We start from the raw sequence: 18,670 nt of genomic DNA, 5'->3' as shown, positions 1-18,670 counted from the left end.
TAGATAGATCGATAGATAGATAGATAGATAGATAGATAGATAGATAGATAGATAGATAGATAGATAGATGGATGGATGGATGGACGGATGGACGGATGATAGATAGATTAAAAGACAGACAGACAGACAGACAGACAGATAGATAGATAGATAGATAGATAGATAGATAGATAGATAGATAGATAGATAGATAGATAGATAGATAGATAGATGGATGGATGGATGGATGGATGGATGGATGGATGGATGGATGGATGGATGGATGGATGGATGGATGGATGGACGGACGGACGGATGATAGATAGATTAAAAGACAGACAGACAGACAGACAGACAGACAGACAGATAGATAGATAGATAGATAGATAGATAGATGATCAGTTTGAGGGTGTTTGTTCAGTACACTGGCAGCTGTGGTGTGTGTGTGTGTGTGTTACTGTAAGCAGTGATTTGTGTAATAAATGTAATTTGTGCTCATCGGCTCTGGGCGACGGGACGCTCCTCAGCTTCAGCTCAGTCTGCCTCTCATTACACACACTCGCATCTCAACGCTTTCTGAAAATGAGCCACAGCAATTAGCACAGGATTAATTGGAGTCTTTATCTCATTAGCGGCGATGAGATGTGAGCGTGATTAGGTTTGTGTAGCCTGCCGTTAGTTTAAGCGGAATGCAGTAATTGGTGTCATTATTATGGGCTGTTTAGCGCGCTGTGGGCCTCGTAAACCCCAGCGGCGTGTGGCTGGGCTGGGTTTGGTTAACCTTGAGGAAGAGTCCCGTGAACCGGCAGCTATTAACCCCTCGCCAACATTAGCGCATTAGCATGGAACAACCTGCGTCTGTGAACACAGCTAATTGCTATTGTTTGTTACAAACAAACAAACTTTTACTACTCCTAGCTGGAGAATAGCCTACAGGGTGCATCCATTTGTCCCAGTAGGAACTTTTATTTCAATTTGGAAGTGAAACAGTAGTAATATATAGTTTATTAGCACTTCTGTTTGGCGAGCAAAACACTGAACGGTCTCTACAACTAAATCTCTTCACATGTTTCGCGAGCTCCTTTTTAATCTGCACACAAAGAGCGTTTGTGTGAAGCCGCGCCACTATAAACACCCGTTTCACCCCATTAAACTTAATGTCACGACTTTGCAGTATAAAAACACTCTTCACTCTCTCTCCGGTGAGGAGACTCCTCTTTATGACAGCTTGTGAGGATCTCCGTTAAGAAGAAGAGAAAGCCGTAGTCATATAAACTGCAGGAGAAACACAAAGCCATTAATCCTGCGCTGGACGAGCTTCTTTGTCTCCTCTAAGGGGGACCATCAAGTTTTATATTCTCGTAACTATTTCAGCCCCCTTAGAGTTAACAACTGGACACTGACTAAATGGCAGCGGTTAAACCAGAGCCCTGAGGGTGTCCTGACGAATCTCAGCAGTTCTGCAGCACAATAACAGAATAATCCAGGCCTCTGAAACAGGTTTTTGCCGGCTCTTTCCCTGCCGTCCCGTCAGCACGCAGATTTACCGCGTCTGCAGGGGTCAATAGGCCCTGAAGGACTCGCTCCAGGATATTACACAATGGCCGAGGGAACCGTGTGTGTGTGTGTGCTGACAGGCATCAGTCTCGTCTGCTGTTCCCATAGAGCCGTTCCTTTGTCTCGGAGCAGAGCGTTACAGTAGCCTTGCTGGTGGGAATTCATAGGAATTGCAGGAGTTCATAGAGATCCTCATTAGTGTTTGCCCTTTAGAGGTGTTAGAGTGAGTGATTTTAAAGTGCAAAGTATTTTTTATTTTTTGGCAGAAACAATAATTATATAGTTTTTGGAAAATATTTTGGAAAATCTCTTTTGCTCACCAAGGCAAGGTTACATTTATTTGAGTAAACCAAAACCAGTAATATTGTGAAATATTATTACAATTTAAAATAACAGTTTTCTATGTTGAATATATTGTTAATTTATTCCTGTGATCAAAGCTGAATTTTCAGCATCATTACTCCAGTCTTCAGTGTCACATGATCCTTTAGAAATCTTTTTCTTTTTTTTTTTTTGCTGCTGCTGCCGCTCAAGAAACATTTCTGATTATTATCAATGTTGAAAACAGTTGCGCTGCTTAATATTTTTGTGGAGACTGTGATGCAATTTTTCAAGATTCTTTGATGGATAGTAAGTTCAGAAGAAAAACATTTGTTTGAAATCGAAATATTTAACATTATAAATCTCTTTACTGTCACTTTTGATCCATTTAATGCATCCTTGCTGAATAAAATAGTGTATATTACTCACTGTAAAAAATGATCGTGATTTTAACATTTAAAGACTGTAAAAATGCTACAGTAAAAAACTGTTAATTGGTTAACAGAAAGTTTCCGTACTATATACGGTAAATAACTATGATAGATCTAATGGTACATTTAATGTAATTTTACTGTAAAATACCGTTAAATTTACAGTTTTTGGAAGTAAAAACGAACAAGTCATTGTATAATTTACAGTGAAAAAACGTAAATTGACATTCCCACAATTCCATGCGTGACACTTCACAGTTGATGTATTTTTGTTGAAATAACTATGTTTCGTCATAGTTTTCTTAGTTTTTTTATAATCAGTTATGTACATTAGGGTTTTATATTACATTTAATGTTGTTAAATTAATGTTTATTGTATTTTAAAAATTTCATGTGTGTTACCATGATGGTGTTTAATGTTTGTGTGAATGACACTGTGCACCTTCTATATATTTTAATTTTAACTTTGTTGTGGAAGAACTAGCCTACATGTAATGAGCATTGATTAATCATGTAACTCTCATTACTGCTGAGATCGTTGGTTTGTCAGTGTAATACTATGGTACAAAATAGAGATTAATACTTCAATAGGTCGGTAAATTAACATTATATCATATTACTTAAATCCAATGTTAAATATACATGTTTAAGTAAGTATGTTTACGGTTTGATGTGTTTTTTACAGTATTGTTCTGGTAACCACAGCTGCCAGTTTTTTTCCGTAAAAACAACGGGATTTTTTTTACAGTGCTGTATATATAATGCTAAATGCAAAAAATAAAAAGCACCTAAATAAATGCATGCTTGCTGCCAAATTACTATAGTTTCTACAGTAAAACTGGTCATTTAGTATTAGGCACTGCTAAAAAAATGAGAACTGGCGTCATAGCAATTTGCTAAAATCATTGTATGCCTTTGATTTGAATCACTTACATGCGGAACCCCTAAACAACACATTCTGCACTTCAATCTTCTTTTTATAAATGTAATTTATCATTTTAGCAGGGGCTGTGGTCACCATGCTATATTCTGTCAAGCAGACGCTTTGTGCTGCACGGCATTGATCACATGTACACGATGCTACTAGATCTAGCAGAAATATTCATGTCAGCGGCCAGCTAGTCAAGAGCTGCAGCAAAAAAACCAACCGAGAACTGTGAGAATGAGAAGTAGAGTTGAGAAAAAGAACTTTAGTGATGCTTATAATCCAGTCTTTGCTTTTGAAGTCTCATCTCTGTCGCTCTCTGCGTCTTCCTTTCTCATTTATTCAAAGACACAAAGCCATGCGAAAGCACTCAAATGCAAATGCACACACACACACAAATGCATGTTAACACACTATACTGTCACAAACACACACATTTAGCTTTGATTTCGGCCCTCGTCTCTTCTACCAGCCCTCTTCTCACAATCTCACACTAGTTCACTGCTTTCTGCTCTTCTCATACACTCTATTTATCTATTATTTATAAAGAGGAACCGAGCTTGGCCACAGCCTCACACACGTAGAACAGCCTGCAGTTTCTTTAAAATGATTTCTATTATTTATGCCATGCAGCAACGTATACCGACTGCCTGAATAATTCTGGCTGTAAATACTGGAGCATTTTATAATAAACAAAATCATACTTTGTGATGTAGCGTATTGAATAGAATTCATGTAGAACGCACAGAAACGATGCATTTGAAACTCAAGCGCAGTGAATGGTGGAGTCTCTCTCTAAAGGCTCGCCTGGCCCTCGGGCCGCCCGTCACTCTACACATGTGAATCATGCAAATGTCAAGAGCAAAGGTCATCAAGGCAATAGGACTGAGACGACACAACAGACACCAGTAAGATTAAAAGACGACATCAGACTGAAAAGAAGACACACGTATAAAGAGCTCATTTCAGACTTTTGCCATTTTGCTACATTTCTCTACTCAGTTAGATATTTAACATAGACAATATTCAATCGTTTGAGAGTTACTTTGATACTTGCACCGGGTAAATGCAAGGAAGCAAATAAAAACCCTATTCAGATAGTCAGATCTTCATATTTATCATGGCGAGTATAAGTTCAGGATTTCAGTTCACAGGTGCAATTAAATGAAATGCACAGGAGATATCAGAACGACACCTAATGATAATAATAGATTTAATATAGCCCATTATGCTATTGTGATCCACTGTCCCTTATACACTCATGGAGAAGCCATTGAGTGGCCCCTATATAAGATGTGATTAAATTACTGTTAATGGGCAGCTATTTTTATACCCGACACACTTAAACCTTCTCCGCCTTCTGGATGAAGATCTGTGAGCATCGGTGACAGGTTTCATGGTCATAGATTCAGAGGAAGAAAGAAATTCATATGGAGATGTTATAAAGAATGGTTTGAGCAGGGGTGAAAACGTTTATTTATTTATTATTATATATTTTAGACAATAAAATTGGGGGATTTGTCAGGGCTTGATTTATTTGATCAAGTAAAAACAGTAATATTGTGAAATATTATTACCGGCATCATTACTCTAGTCTTCAGTGTCACATGATCCTTCAGAAATCAGTCTAATATGATGATTTGCTGCTCAAGAAACATTTCTGATGATTATCAATGTTGAGAAAAGTTGCTTCATATTTTTGTGGAAACCGTGACACATTTTTTTCTGAATTCTTTGAGGAATAGAAAGTTCAAAAGAACAGCGTTTATTTGAAATGTAAAGACTTTACTGTCAGTTTTGACCAATTTAATGTGTACTCGCTGGATAAAATTATTTTTAAAAATCAGATACTCTTTGGCAGCAGTAAATAGTAACCCTATCCTTTTTTTTATTTATTTTTGTCAAATCAATCTCTCAGCCTGCCTGACTTTTCACCCTCTTTATAATTCAGATCATTTGTGGATAAAGCGATTAAACAGTGGGGATCTTCATGTTGTCTGGTGGAAAGAAACCCAGAAATCTTTAGCCCACCCTAAAATATCACAGTTCTTATTGAGTCTAACATGCGTTCACTCAGTTTGAGAGATGATTATCTTCATTCGCGGTTTGCCATCAGAACGAGTTCTCCCATCTCATAAAATAAGCCAAATCACACACTGCTGCTCCTGTTGAGATGGTGTGATGACTGCGGGTGAGATGAACGACTTCTGACACTCACACAGCCAGACCTACTGCTGCAAACATCTTCTGCTTGTTGCTTCACAGTGAATATCTGTAACTCCCTCTCCCGTGATGTTAACGATTGAGAGTTCATGCTGTGCTGCACAATCTATAACCACGATTCCTGCTTGTGGTGAACTAGCATTCAATAATACGCTTTGAGCTTGAATGTGGGTGTTTCTTGGACTTTTACGTATGTCTGAGGGTAGAGGGTAATTTTAAAACAAATCATAGACTTTAACTGAACGTGACAATAAATCTTGTAAACTTTTTCTTGCCTTGCCTTTTATGTTTGGATTTTATTGCTTGCTCTACCCTGTCCCAGACTTTCAAACTCAAAATATAAAAAATTGTCATAAAAATATTAATTTCTACACAAATTATGATAATCTAAACTAAAGGTAAAATAACCATTATAAATGTTTTATATAAATGTTTACACAAACTAAACAAGCATAATTTTCTTCACAACCAACAATTTGCCCCTAATAAAGTTATGTGTCCATAAATAACAGTGGGCCTAACACAGAGCCTTGTGGCACTCCTTTTAAATAGACAAGATGGTAACGGTCTGATGTATATTAAACAGATTCAAAATACGTAGACATATAATATTGATTTGAGCTGAAACTATCTTATAATCTTACCTCATAAAGCTTCCCATAAGAAAGAATATCTGACAAAAAGAAAAGAATTCAAACTTGAAGCATAATTAAACAAACCATTGATAGTGTGAAAAGTGTTTTAAGGAATTTATTTTAGTTTCTTAAAAAAATCCACTGGGCCAAATAGTTGAATAAACACCCGTAGACGGTCAGCGAGGGAGTGTAATGCTAGCATGTCAAACTTCTAGATCTCGACAACATGAGTTTTCGTCTTCCAAACTTGATCCACGACAGCTTGCGAGCCAGAGGAAAGGTACGGTACACTTCAGCAGCTATGAGCGTCTTTCCAACAGATGGATCAAAGATGTGTAGTACACAGAAAATCTGGAGATCTTAATAATTCAGCAACTTCTTGTGTGACATGGAGTGTAGTTCAGCTCTCTCTCAAACAGGGCACATATGGAGAAGCAGACGCGCCTCTCGCAGAAAAACGCTAAACTAACAGGAGAAGTCCCCGAAGAGAGGAGAGCGAAAGCGAGAGAGGTAAGGATGGACAGAATGCGACTCAACCCCCCTGAGGCCATGCGAGACTTCTACTTTAGCATGTGAGTGTGTGTGTGTGCAGATGTGAACAGCTTGATACTGTGCACCAAATGCTGTAGGGAGAAATTCCTCCTGTTTCGCACGTTAATTTGTGCCGAAATTAGCCACCAGACTGAAATCTGCCATTCTTCAGATGATTGATTAAACTCACAAAGTTTATCAACTTCACTCTCTACACAGATATAGAAACTAACCTGGTTTATGGCCCGTTCACACCAAAAACGATAACTATAGCGATAACTATATTAGCGTCCACATCAATTCAATTCAATTCAATTCAGTTCACATTTATTTGTATAGCGCTTTTCACAATACATATCATTTCAAAGCAGCTTTAGTCTACATTCAAATTTAAAGTGAAAATTGGATTCAGTGTACAGGTTTTTGGTCCAATAAGTAATACCTCAGTCTTATCCGAATGTAATAGAAAATTGCTGGTCATCCAATATTTTATATCTTAAACACACTCTGTCAACTTGGATAATTTAGGGATTTTATCTGGTCGTGATGAAATATATAACTGAGTATCATCGTCATAACAGTGGAAACTACTTCCATGTTTTCTTGCAATATTACCAGGTTGCAGCATATATATTGAAAATAACAGAGGGTCTAACACAGAGCCTTGTTGCACTCCATAATTTACCAAAGTTATTTTAGATGTTTAAATAGACAAAATGGTAATGGTCTTATATATATTAAATATATTCAAAATATGTGGACATATAATATTGATTTTAGCTGAAACTATCTTATAATCTTACCTCATAAAGCTTCCCATAAGAAAGAATAGACCATCACAATGTACAAAACCATCGGCCTAGCAACAAGATGAACTCTGCAGCACAGTACTGAAGTCCTCTGAGGTCATTTTCACTACAATCGATTTGTGATGCGTTTGTATAAAACACAGAAGAGTGAGTCTGCGGTGGGATAATACGAGAGACATAATTGTAGCAACCATTTTGCGGCATTTTCAGTTACTCGTACGAGTGTTGCCATGGATGTCAGCAAGAGTTAGGAAATTTAAGATCTCGGGATGGTGCGATTAACCAATCAGAATAAAGTATTCCAAAGAGCCGTGTAAAACTGTTCAGTAAATAATTAATATGAAATATTTAGTAGATCAGCGTCCAAATAAACAATTATTTTACCAAGTAGTGCAGGTTTATCCAGTTTACTAATGAAACATGACCTACTTAGCCATAGTTTACCTTTGTTTGTAAAGCAATATTTTATAGCAATATTTGGAATATAACAGAGAAAGATTTTATTAATAATAAAAGGTATGATGCAGAGTGGCTTTCATAAAATTGTGTGTATTAAGAAATAATTAAATAAATAAATAAATAAATTCTGCTAAGTAATATACAGTACTTCTGTAAGCTGTGGTTAATGGCTCATATAGCAACTTGGTGTATTAATATAGAGTTTAACTGATGTGTGTTCACAGGTGTGTGCATATTGATTATTCTTCAAAATGATCTCATCCAATCAGAACTTAGAGCCAAAAACAGAATGTTTCCTGTTAAATCTCATTTAAATGTTATTCAGCATCTGCATTCCTGTTTCTGCTGTCGATCGATACTGTTGGGGCACAGTGAGATTTCTCAACTCTAGTTGCCATGAATCTTTCAAACCTGTGCCACTGACACACACAAACACACAGCAATGTCTTCAGGCTGAGCTAGTTAGGTGGGCTGCATTCTCAGTCGCATGGTCTGTCCTCGGGCACACACACTTAGTGTTTAACAGTGGAGCTGGTGGAGTGAGAGACTGTCTCATTACCGGTGCACACACACATACACAAACCCCATTGACTGAGCTAACGATATTTATCTCCTACCCCTAAACACTTTAATATAACCACACAAAAATATCATGCCATATATTATGGTTCAGGCCACTCAGTGACTTCTGTTCAGGGTTGCCAGGTCTGGACAAAATCAGGCCAAAGGCCAATAAAAAACAGTCCAAAACAAGCCCAATGACCCTACTGAACTCAACATATGCCACTCCCATACGTAAAGTACATATTTTACAGTTACTGTTATGCATTATACGCAATTTCAACTTGAAAATCACTAGTAATCATAAACAGTCTGTTTTCATTAAAGTCCCCCTGTGGTGAAAATCAAGCTTTTAATGTGGTCTATGTGGTGTTTTTAATATGCTTTCAGACAAACCATGTGTTGACAAATTCATAAGTCGACACCATTGCTGAGTATTTTCTCCCTAAAACTGCAGTGAACCAAAGACTGTCTCAAAAACACAGTTTGAAATCGCTGGTGTTTCTGACGTCACAAACTACCTTGTAACCAATCAGATCAACGTGTGATCGTCAACCAGTGGATCTCTGAGCTGAAGGAGTGAGTGGAGGCGGGGCTCATTTGCATATTCATAGAACTGGAGGCAAGGGTGTCCAGTTACATTCAAGCTATTTTAAGGCATGAAGACTTTTGTGTCATTGTGTCATTTTGGTGATCAAAGATTAGTTTTAAGGGATAAAATTATTGACAACAGGGGGACTTTAAATTAAGTCTATTATTACAGACAAAGACTAACTGTCAAGACTTTTGGTAAGTGAAATAAAACATTATTTAGTTTAATTTACAAAGTAAGTTTTCCAAGTTTGACCATTTTTGTGTGAACCAAATGTCCAAATGAGACTGATGTGATGTGATGGATCAATTCTCTCTCTGCTCATGTGCGATGGAACAGTAGTTTGGGCCGCTCTGGAAATCGAGTGGACATCAGAAAGGTCAGGGATTTAAATTTGCCCCATTCCCTTTTCCTCAGGCTCCATCATATCACTGATCATATATAGGTCAGATCCAGAGATTTTTCACGCTTATTTAGCTTGATCTGCTCAATCAAACTCTCTTCCCAACAGCTATACCACAATCATACATTATATTTTGTGCTGTTTTGGGAAAGCTCCCAGACCTTTTTTTCTCATTCATAACACACTTAATCTGATACAACTTTGTCTAAGATGTTTCTTTAAACTAGTTAAGATATAAATGAGTGTGGATACCCAGCAAACATTGGTCCGACGACAACATCGTGTCCCTGGCCAAAGGTAGTCGCCGTAGGACGGCATAAATCGGATAACGTCAAAGAAGTCCAAGTTCAACTTTCATTTTGGAACTATTTTTCAACCATTACGGGACGTGACGGAGGGACGTCTTGTCAACGGTCATTAAACAGCCAAATGTTCGCTGGATAGCAGCTCAGATCATTTAGTCTTGGAATACTTAGTTTCTTGGAAAATCTGAGCACAGCTTGAGACACTTTCCCCTTTGAAACTCCTTTTTGGAGAACCTTAAACAGAAGTTGCGCTCGTCTTTTCTACCCTATGGACTACTTGCACAACTACTTCTGCGTTCTACTTAGATAGGCTACTACTTCCGGTTAGAGTGTTCAGCGCATCTACATGAGAATGCAGATCATCACTACATTTTATGGCTGCGAATTGATTAAAACAATGAATAATGATCTCTGTATTAATTATCTTGAGCCTGCTGAAATGTTCCTATAAATATATTTTCTTTCCAACTGTGCATTCTGAATAATAAATAGGCTAAATATATTTATCTACTAATCTGCAGGAGTCCAATATGCTTGTCTTCTCATTAACAGTGTTTTTCTCTTACTGATATTTCATACCTGTTGAGTTTACATTTTTAAATGAATTTGACTAATAAAAAGGATTGCTTGTGTGCGTTGGTGCTTTATTCCAGTCTTTTAAAATGAATGAATGCTCGCGAGGTGCCTGTAATGATGTTAAATATAGGCTATAGGCTATTTAATCAATCTTAAACAGTAACACATACAGCATAGAGCAGAATGACAGTCAACTACTTTGAATATTAATTTATTTGCATAAACATGTAAATAGTAAAAAGATTGACATTGAAAAATGACACAGAATGATTCAAATATTTAATCCAAATAAATAAATGCTTGTGGTTTGTAGTGATGGTATTCATCTGTTTTCTCATATGCTTCAGCGTCGCGGTCACTGGTTTAGATGAACACTGACACCCTGTTGTGAAATAATGGCGTATTTTTAAAAGCCACAGTTTTCTCAGATCAGCTTGGGTTGGATTAAAACTTCATGTTACGATGAGTTTGGAAAATTCTTCACACAGTAAACATCAGAACATCCCTTCTGTTAATAAAAAATTCCCAAAACCTTATTGCGGACTCACTGACCACAGTATATTGAAAGTAAACGTACTATTTCCAAACGGAAGTGCGTCACGAAGCTCAGTGCAAGTGGTCCATTGTGACGTATATCCGAGTGAAACGCTTCTCAAACAAGAACAAATGTGGGCGGGGCTTGTTTTGTCTGTGGGTAATTGATTGGATGGTTGTGGTTTTCTATTGGTGGATCTCATGTGAGTGACAGGTTGCCCCGCCCTCGTCATCAAAGAAGAGAAGAGATCCTGCAAGAGTGAGGGGAAGTTATTCTGTCTTTCTACATTTTTCTCATTGAATATCCTGTTTCCCTGCTGCATGCGAATTTTAAAGAAGTAATGAATTGCGAATGCCGTTTCACATTAATTGTAGGCTAATGTCATTGCTGTCAAAGAGAAATAATCGAGATATTAAAGGGATTTCATTTGTGATTTTTCCTTTCTTTATTGTTTCAGGCATTGGATTTTGCTGAGCTGCCCCTCTGTTTCAGTTAAATGCCACGGCATGCAACATCCAGCACTGGCGCCGCCTGGCACACACACACACACACACAGAGAGAGATCTATCTACGGTAGAGTCTCTTTCGAACGCTCTCGCTGGCGTGACACAGTCATGTTCTAGTGTTTTATTTACTGCTCCTCGCCGAGCACGACACACACATACATCACTTTCACATCTGCTGACATCTCTGCGACTGACAGGAGCGTTTGATAAGACACGCATTTCTCCATTTCAGTGTGTGAGCTGATGACTGTGAGAGAGAACACGTGTCGAGTTAATACTATCCTGCACCGCTGCACAGTAATACTCTCTGATCGCAGAGACGAGGCCAATGTCTCCGTGTCGTTCAGGCCTCACGCACACACACACACACACACACACACACACACACACACACACACACGGTCCCGTGCAGAATGGCTCGACTCCAGGAATAATTGAATGGTTGGATTCTTCTCGGAGCGCTGGTGCTGAGCGGTAGAGAGAGAGAGAGAGAGAGAGACTGACAGGATTCGGGAACTCATATCAACACCGTGTCTCTGGAATAATGCAGGCATGACAGTCAGCACCTCTGCTGTCAGATTAGCTGATCTCTGTGAGTGAACACCACAGACTTATGGGAAGCATGGCTTTTAATGAGGCTTTACTGGATTATGACTTGGGCTACACACACAGTTGGGGCTTTCTGATGAAACTGCAGACTAAAATTAGCCTTGGCGATATGCACATGAGATTAGTCGGCTGAAAGTTGACCGTTATCATATTAGTAGTGCAAAAATCCTAGCTTGATTAGTATCTATGTCATGCTTTCCAGTGACATAATATTTCTAAACACGACAAAACCCCTTGCATTCCATATAACCATTTTTAACAAACAATAAACAATTAAACATGTATGAATTTCTTTCTAGACACAAAATATATTTTGAAGAATATTTGTAACCAGACAGTTGATTGGTCCCCATTGACTTCCATAGTATTTCCCCCCTCCATACTATGAATGTTAATGAGGTCCATCAACTGTTTGGTTGCCGACATTCTTCAACATATCTTCTTTTGTGTTCAACAGAAGACAGAAACTCACAGGTTTGGAACAACTTGAGTGTGAGCAAATGATGACAGAATTTTCATATTTTTGTGTGAACTATCGTTTTAATTGCACTAAATGCACATGAAATTGACAGCATGAGTTCACCATCATACTTGTTCTGTACAGTCCTTCTCTTCCTCCATCCTTTATCTGTTGCTGATCCACTTTGCACTGATTTATTTCTCCTGGATTTTTTTTTTTTACAGCCAGTTCGATTCCATGCCGTCAATCAGTTTTATCAGATAGACGCTCTCTCTTTTTCTTCCGCGGGTGCTAAAAGAGTGCAGACGAGCAGGCCGGATTGAATACCTGTGAAACAAATGTAAGGTTTTTCTTGATCACTGACAAACAGACAAATATTCACATGCATTCATCCAGCATATGGGGGAAAAATCCTTCTGCAGTCTCAGTCAGTTTCATCTAATCCACTGATAATCTGCTCTACAGAGACGCGAGCTAGAAATAGCAGAGAAATCCAGCTGAAAAAAGCATAGTCAAGCATATTTTTCACTCACCCTGCTGACAAGACATCAGGAAGATTGTAAAAAAAAAATAAGACAACAAACTTGAGAAAAGGCTTGCTGTGCTCGCATTTATCAAACACAGTCCCTGTTTTACACTGCGTGACATACAAATACAGGGATGCAACTCCTTAGTCATTCTGAGTCGTTATAAATGCAACTGCTGTAATTGCAGAAAAAAGACGATGCATAAAGCAAACTGCCTTAGACTTGCCCCACACAGCTGGCAGGGGGTAAACAGAGGCAGATAAAGGTGTAAAGAAACAGCAAAGAGTGTGTGATTAAGCTTTAACGTCAGGGAAGTGTTGTGTTTCGGGACCGGAGGGGTTTGGTAATGTGGCAGTTGGCTGTTCCCCGTGGAGTCTCCCACCTTCACACCAAACTCACACATAAACAAGGTCGACTCATTTAAAAACAGCTCCGGACACATTATTCAAATTCTATTCAGCCAAAGTTTGTCGTATTGGCAAGGCCATGCAGATTATGCACACCAATGTTGAATAAATTCACCCTTTGAAATCTAGTGTGAATATTTTATGACATGAATTGTAAAGACTGAGCAAAAGAAGGACACAGCTTTTTTTTGTTTTAGGCCACTGAGACTCTTCATTTTTCTTAAATCTATTGTAAATATTACAATAGACTTGAGTGAGGAATCCTCACTTTTTGCGAACTTCTGAAATCTAAATTGTGTCTGCGCTGAATTATTAAATGTTTGTGCATCTCATCAGATTTTACATGATTAAATACATGTTAATGAGTCACTTACAGATGTGGCATGCCAGTTCTTTGTGTGTGTGTGTGTGTGTGTGTGTGTGTGTGTGTGGAGCTTTACAGACATGGTCACAATGGAAAAGAGCTGCATGAAGCAGGGTTATAATTGTAAACTAAATCTAATAAAAACATATATGTTAATTGAAATAAAAATTATATAAATATTAGTTGAAAAACTAAGGTAATGAAAATCAGAAATGTTGCTTTTTGCAATAAGCTGAAATAAAGTTTAAGCTGAGGCACTAAAATGATTAACAGGAAATCACTGAAATTAAAACTGCATTAAAATAAATGAAACCAAAAATGTATGACGAATAACGAATAAAATGACAAAAGCACATAATGAAAAAATTAACTAAAGTTAACAGCAAAACTAAAAATATATTTAAATAAAACTAAAAGAAAAACTAATTAGATAACACTGGCATGAAAATGTGCAATATTCTTATTTTGTGAAAAAAAGAAAAGCGTATGGAAATGATATTGTCGTGTGTATTGTTTGTTTTGGTTTCATTTTCCCTGTGTTTCCTGTGCTTGTTTTTCCTTAGTTCCTAGTCACCGTTGGATTCCTCGGTTGTTAATTAAACACAGCTGGTCTGTTTTCCGTTGATTACTCTGTCTGTGTTTAAGACTTCAGTTCATTGTCTTTATTTTATGTGGTTGTGTGTTAGTTTTCTCCTGCAATCTCCAGTGTGGATCTTTGTGGACCACCGGCGACGTGACAGATATGAGGGTGAGTAAATCATAAGATCGTTTTATTTCTGGCTTACCTTCTCCTTTAACTCAAGATGCAGACTTTTGTAGCCGGAATATTCTTCCTGTTGTAGTTCCGGTTCCTCTCGCAGGATACGGAGGAAAACAACAGGAAACACATTGACAAAAGAACTAATTCTGTTTTGTTTCATTCTTTTTTCTGTATACCTCTTGATAGTGTATTTTCATTTGTTGCTTTATGAATGTTAACTCTACAAACAGAACATTAAAGTACAATTTATGTTCTAGTTTGGGATTTTGATCACTTGAAAGATTTAGTTAACAAAGAAAACAATGTAAAACTCCTAGTCTGAATTTTTCATTTGGATAAGGAGACAAATCTGTACATCTTTCAAAAAAAGTGTGTGTGTGTGCGCGCATGTGTGTGTGTGTGTGTGTGCGAGCGTGTGTGTGTGTCTGTGTGTGAGTGTGTGTAGTTCACAGGGCCAAAATAAGCAGCAGAAGTGCACTTCTATTTCCTCTAACTCAGAGTGCAGGGGTGAAGAGTCAGGCGAAGGACAGTATGACAGATCGAGGGAAGGTAAAGTAGAGGTCAACGTCGCAATGGCCATTTCCTGCCTGATCTCTATCTCGCTCTCCATTTCACTACACAACACCTGGGAGAACTACACACACATACAGCCTTCACAACACACACTACACATGGAGAAGCTCTTCACTCGTCTCTGGGCTGCGGTGCAACAAATAATCCATAGTACATCAAGGAAAGAAAGTTCTGTCATCATTTCTTCACCAGCATGACGTCTCAAATTCGTTTGACTTTCTTCTGTGGAACACAAAAAAATATTTTGAAAAATGCCTTCATGTTTTTTGTCCACACAATGAGATCCAGTGTTGTTTGGACCGTCAATGTCCTTCAAAATATCTTCTCTTATGTTCCGTAGGTTTGAAATTACATATGGGTGAGTCAATTATGACAAGTTTCGTTGTTAGAAGATTTGTAGGGTGTTGCTAGGGTGTTTTGGGTGGTTGTTAGGGCTTTGCTAGATTGTTCATTTGTTCATCATTGCTAAGTGGTTACAATATTCTGAGTGTATGGGTGTTTTGGGTGGTTAGACTTTTCTAGATGGTTGCTTTGCTGTTGTGGCTGGTTGCTAAGGCGTTGCTAAGTAATTGCTAGAGTGTTCTGGAAAGTAACTATTGTCTTCCTAGGTGGTAGCTAAGGTATTCTGGGTGGTTGCTAGGGTGTTTTGGGTGGTGACTTGTTGCTATGGTGCTCTGGAAGTAGGTAAGTATTGTTGCGATCTTGTTGTGGGTGGTTTCTAGGCTGTTGCTAGGTGGTTACTCTGCATTTGCTATATTGTTGTGAGTGTTATTAGGGTGTTGGTAACGGTTGCTAGGTTTCTTTTGATATTTGCTAGGACTTTGCTAGATGATGCATAGGACGTTGCAGAGTAGTTGCTGTGATGTTCTGGAAAACTACTATTGTAGGTAGTAATTAGATTAGATTAGATTAGATTCAACTTTATTGTCATTACACAAGTACAGGTACAAGGCAACGAAATGCAGTTTAGGTCTAACCAGAAGTGCAATAGCAGCAAGTGCAGGATATACAGTGGTTCCATAAGTGCAGAACATGGATATGTACTGAATAAATATAGAGTTGAATACTATTATAAACAAAAATTTACAGATAGATTGTCCTATGAATATAATATACAGATAACTATTACTGTGAACAGAGTTTACAGCTAGATATGTACTGAATATAATAATATACAGATGGCTATTACTATAAACAGAATGTTTACAGATAGATATGTACTGAATATAATATACAGATGGCTGTTACTATAAACAGAATTTTACAGATAGATATGTACTATGAATATATATACAGATGGCTGTTAAACAGAATGTGAGCATAATATACAGATGGCTATTACTATAAACAGAATTTAACAAATAGATATATGTATAAGTTAGGCTAATGAGCAGTATAACAATGGATTTAAAGTAGTGCAAATAAAGTTTGGACAGAAGCTATCCGAGTGAAAGTGCAGTGGAAAGTAATTGCATATTACAGTTAAGGTACGATATTGCAATGTATATATAAACAGTCGGTACTGTAAATAAACAGTCGGCAGTGCAAATTGAGCATATTCCAGTCAAGGTAGTAGTGCAAGATGCATATGTAACAGTTGTTACTGTAATAACAGTCAGCAGTGCAAATGAACATTATAGTATTGCAAATAACAAAATGGAGGCAGGTGTGAGGAGGGAGAGGAGAGTCAATCAGTATATGAGGGGAGTGGGATCAATGAGGGTTAGAGTTTAATAAAGAGACAGCTCTGGGGAAAAAACTGTTCTTTAGTCTGCTGGTCCTGGTCCGGAGGCACCTGAAACGCCTGCCGGAGGGCAGGAGAGAAAACAGTCTGTGGGCTGGGTGAGAGGAGTCCTTAAGGATGCTGCGAGCTCGATGCAGACAGCGTTTCCTCTGGATGTGCTCGATGGCAGGTAGTGGAGTCCCAGTGATGCGCTGGGCGGTTTTCACCACCCGCTGCAGTGCCTTGCGCTCTGCAACAGAACAGCTCCCATACCACACTGTAGCACAGTTGGTCAGGATGCTTTCTATTGCACAGCGATAGAAGTTCACCAGGATAGTGGAGGAAAGCTGATTCTTCCTCAGTGTCCTCAGGAAGAAAAGGCGCTGGTGAGCCTTCTTGACCAGGCTGGAGGTGTTGGTTGTCCAGGTCATGTCCGCCGAGATGTGGATCCCCAGGAACTTGAAACTGGAGACACGCTCAACAGCCATTCCATTGATGTGGATGGTGTCGTGTGTGCCTCTTGACACTTTCCTGAAGTCCACGATGAGCTCCTTCGTTTTGGTGGTGTTGAGGAGCTGGTTATTTTCGGTGCACCATGTGGCCAGGTGCTTGATCTCCTCCCTATAGGCAGTCTCATCGTTGTTGCTGATGAGACCAATCACCGTAGTGTCGTCCGCAAACTTGACGATGGAATTAGATCCGTACACAGGCTTGCAGTCGGAGGTGAAGAGGGAGTAGAGGAACGGGCTTAGCACACAGCCCTGTGGTACACCAGTGTTGAGTGTGATGGATGTGGAGCAGTTGGAGCCTGATCGAACATTCTGGGGTCTGTTGGTCAAGAAGTCCAAAATCCAGTTGCACATGGAGGTGTTGAAGCCCAGGTCTCCAAGTTTGGCTATTAACTTAGTTGGGATGACAGTGTTGAATGCTGAGCTGAAGTCAACAAACAGCATGCGTGCATAAGTGTTCTTATTGTCCAGATGTGTGAGCACAGAGTGCAGTGCCATGGAGACTGCATCCTCTGTGCTCCTATTGCTACGGTAGGCAAACTGGTGTGAGTCCAATGTGGATGGTAGAGAGTCTTTTAGGTGTGCCAGGACCAGCCGCTCAAAGCACTTCATTACGATGGGTGTGAGTGCTACAGGGCGGTAGTCATTAAGGCACTTCGGGCTGGAGTGTTTTGGCACTGGCACAATGGAAGTGCATTTAAAGCATGTTGGTACAGCTGCTTGGGCAAGAGACAGGTTGAAAATGTCTGTAAAAACCCCAGCGAGCTGCTCCGCACATGCCCTGAGTACGCGTCCAGGGATGTTGTCTGGTCCAGCAGCCTTGTGCGCGCTGATCCTGCTCAGTGCATTGCAGACATCTGTGGAGGAGAGTGTGATCGGTGGGTGGTCAGCTGAGGATTTGAGCTTGGTGGCAGTTTCTCTGTTGTCTCTTTCAAAGCGAGCATAAAAGTCATTTAGCTCGTTCAGGAAGTTGACATCAGTGGCTGCGGGGGTGGAGTGAGAGGGTTTGTAGTCACTGATGGCCTGAATGCCCTGCCACATGCGCCGAGGGTCAGCGTTGGAAAAGTGTCCCTCTATCTTAAGCTTGTAGCAGTGCTTGGCCTCTTTGATGCCCCTTTTCAGATTTGCTCTGGATGTACTATAGGCTTGTGCATCTCCTGATCTGAAGGCAGTATTGCGTGTCTTCAATAGGAGTCGCACTTCCCTGTTCATCCATGGCTTCTGATTTGGGTATGTGGTGATCTGCTTCTGGGTTGTAACACTGTCAATGGTGGTATTAATATAATCCAGTACAGAGGAGGTGTAGCAGTCAATGTCCGTGTGAGAGCCACTGGTGGCTTGAGAAGCAAACATACTCCAGTCTGTATGTAGAAACCTTTCCTGGAGTGAG

Source organism: Rutilus rutilus, assembly GCF_951802725.1.
Source record: "Rutilus rutilus genome assembly, chromosome: 12".
Taxonomy (NCBI): domain Eukaryota; kingdom Metazoa; phylum Chordata; class Actinopteri; order Cypriniformes; family Leuciscidae; genus Rutilus; species Rutilus rutilus.
The sequence above is the reverse complement of the archived record's forward strand: the minus strand, read 5'-3'. Positions refer to the sequence as shown.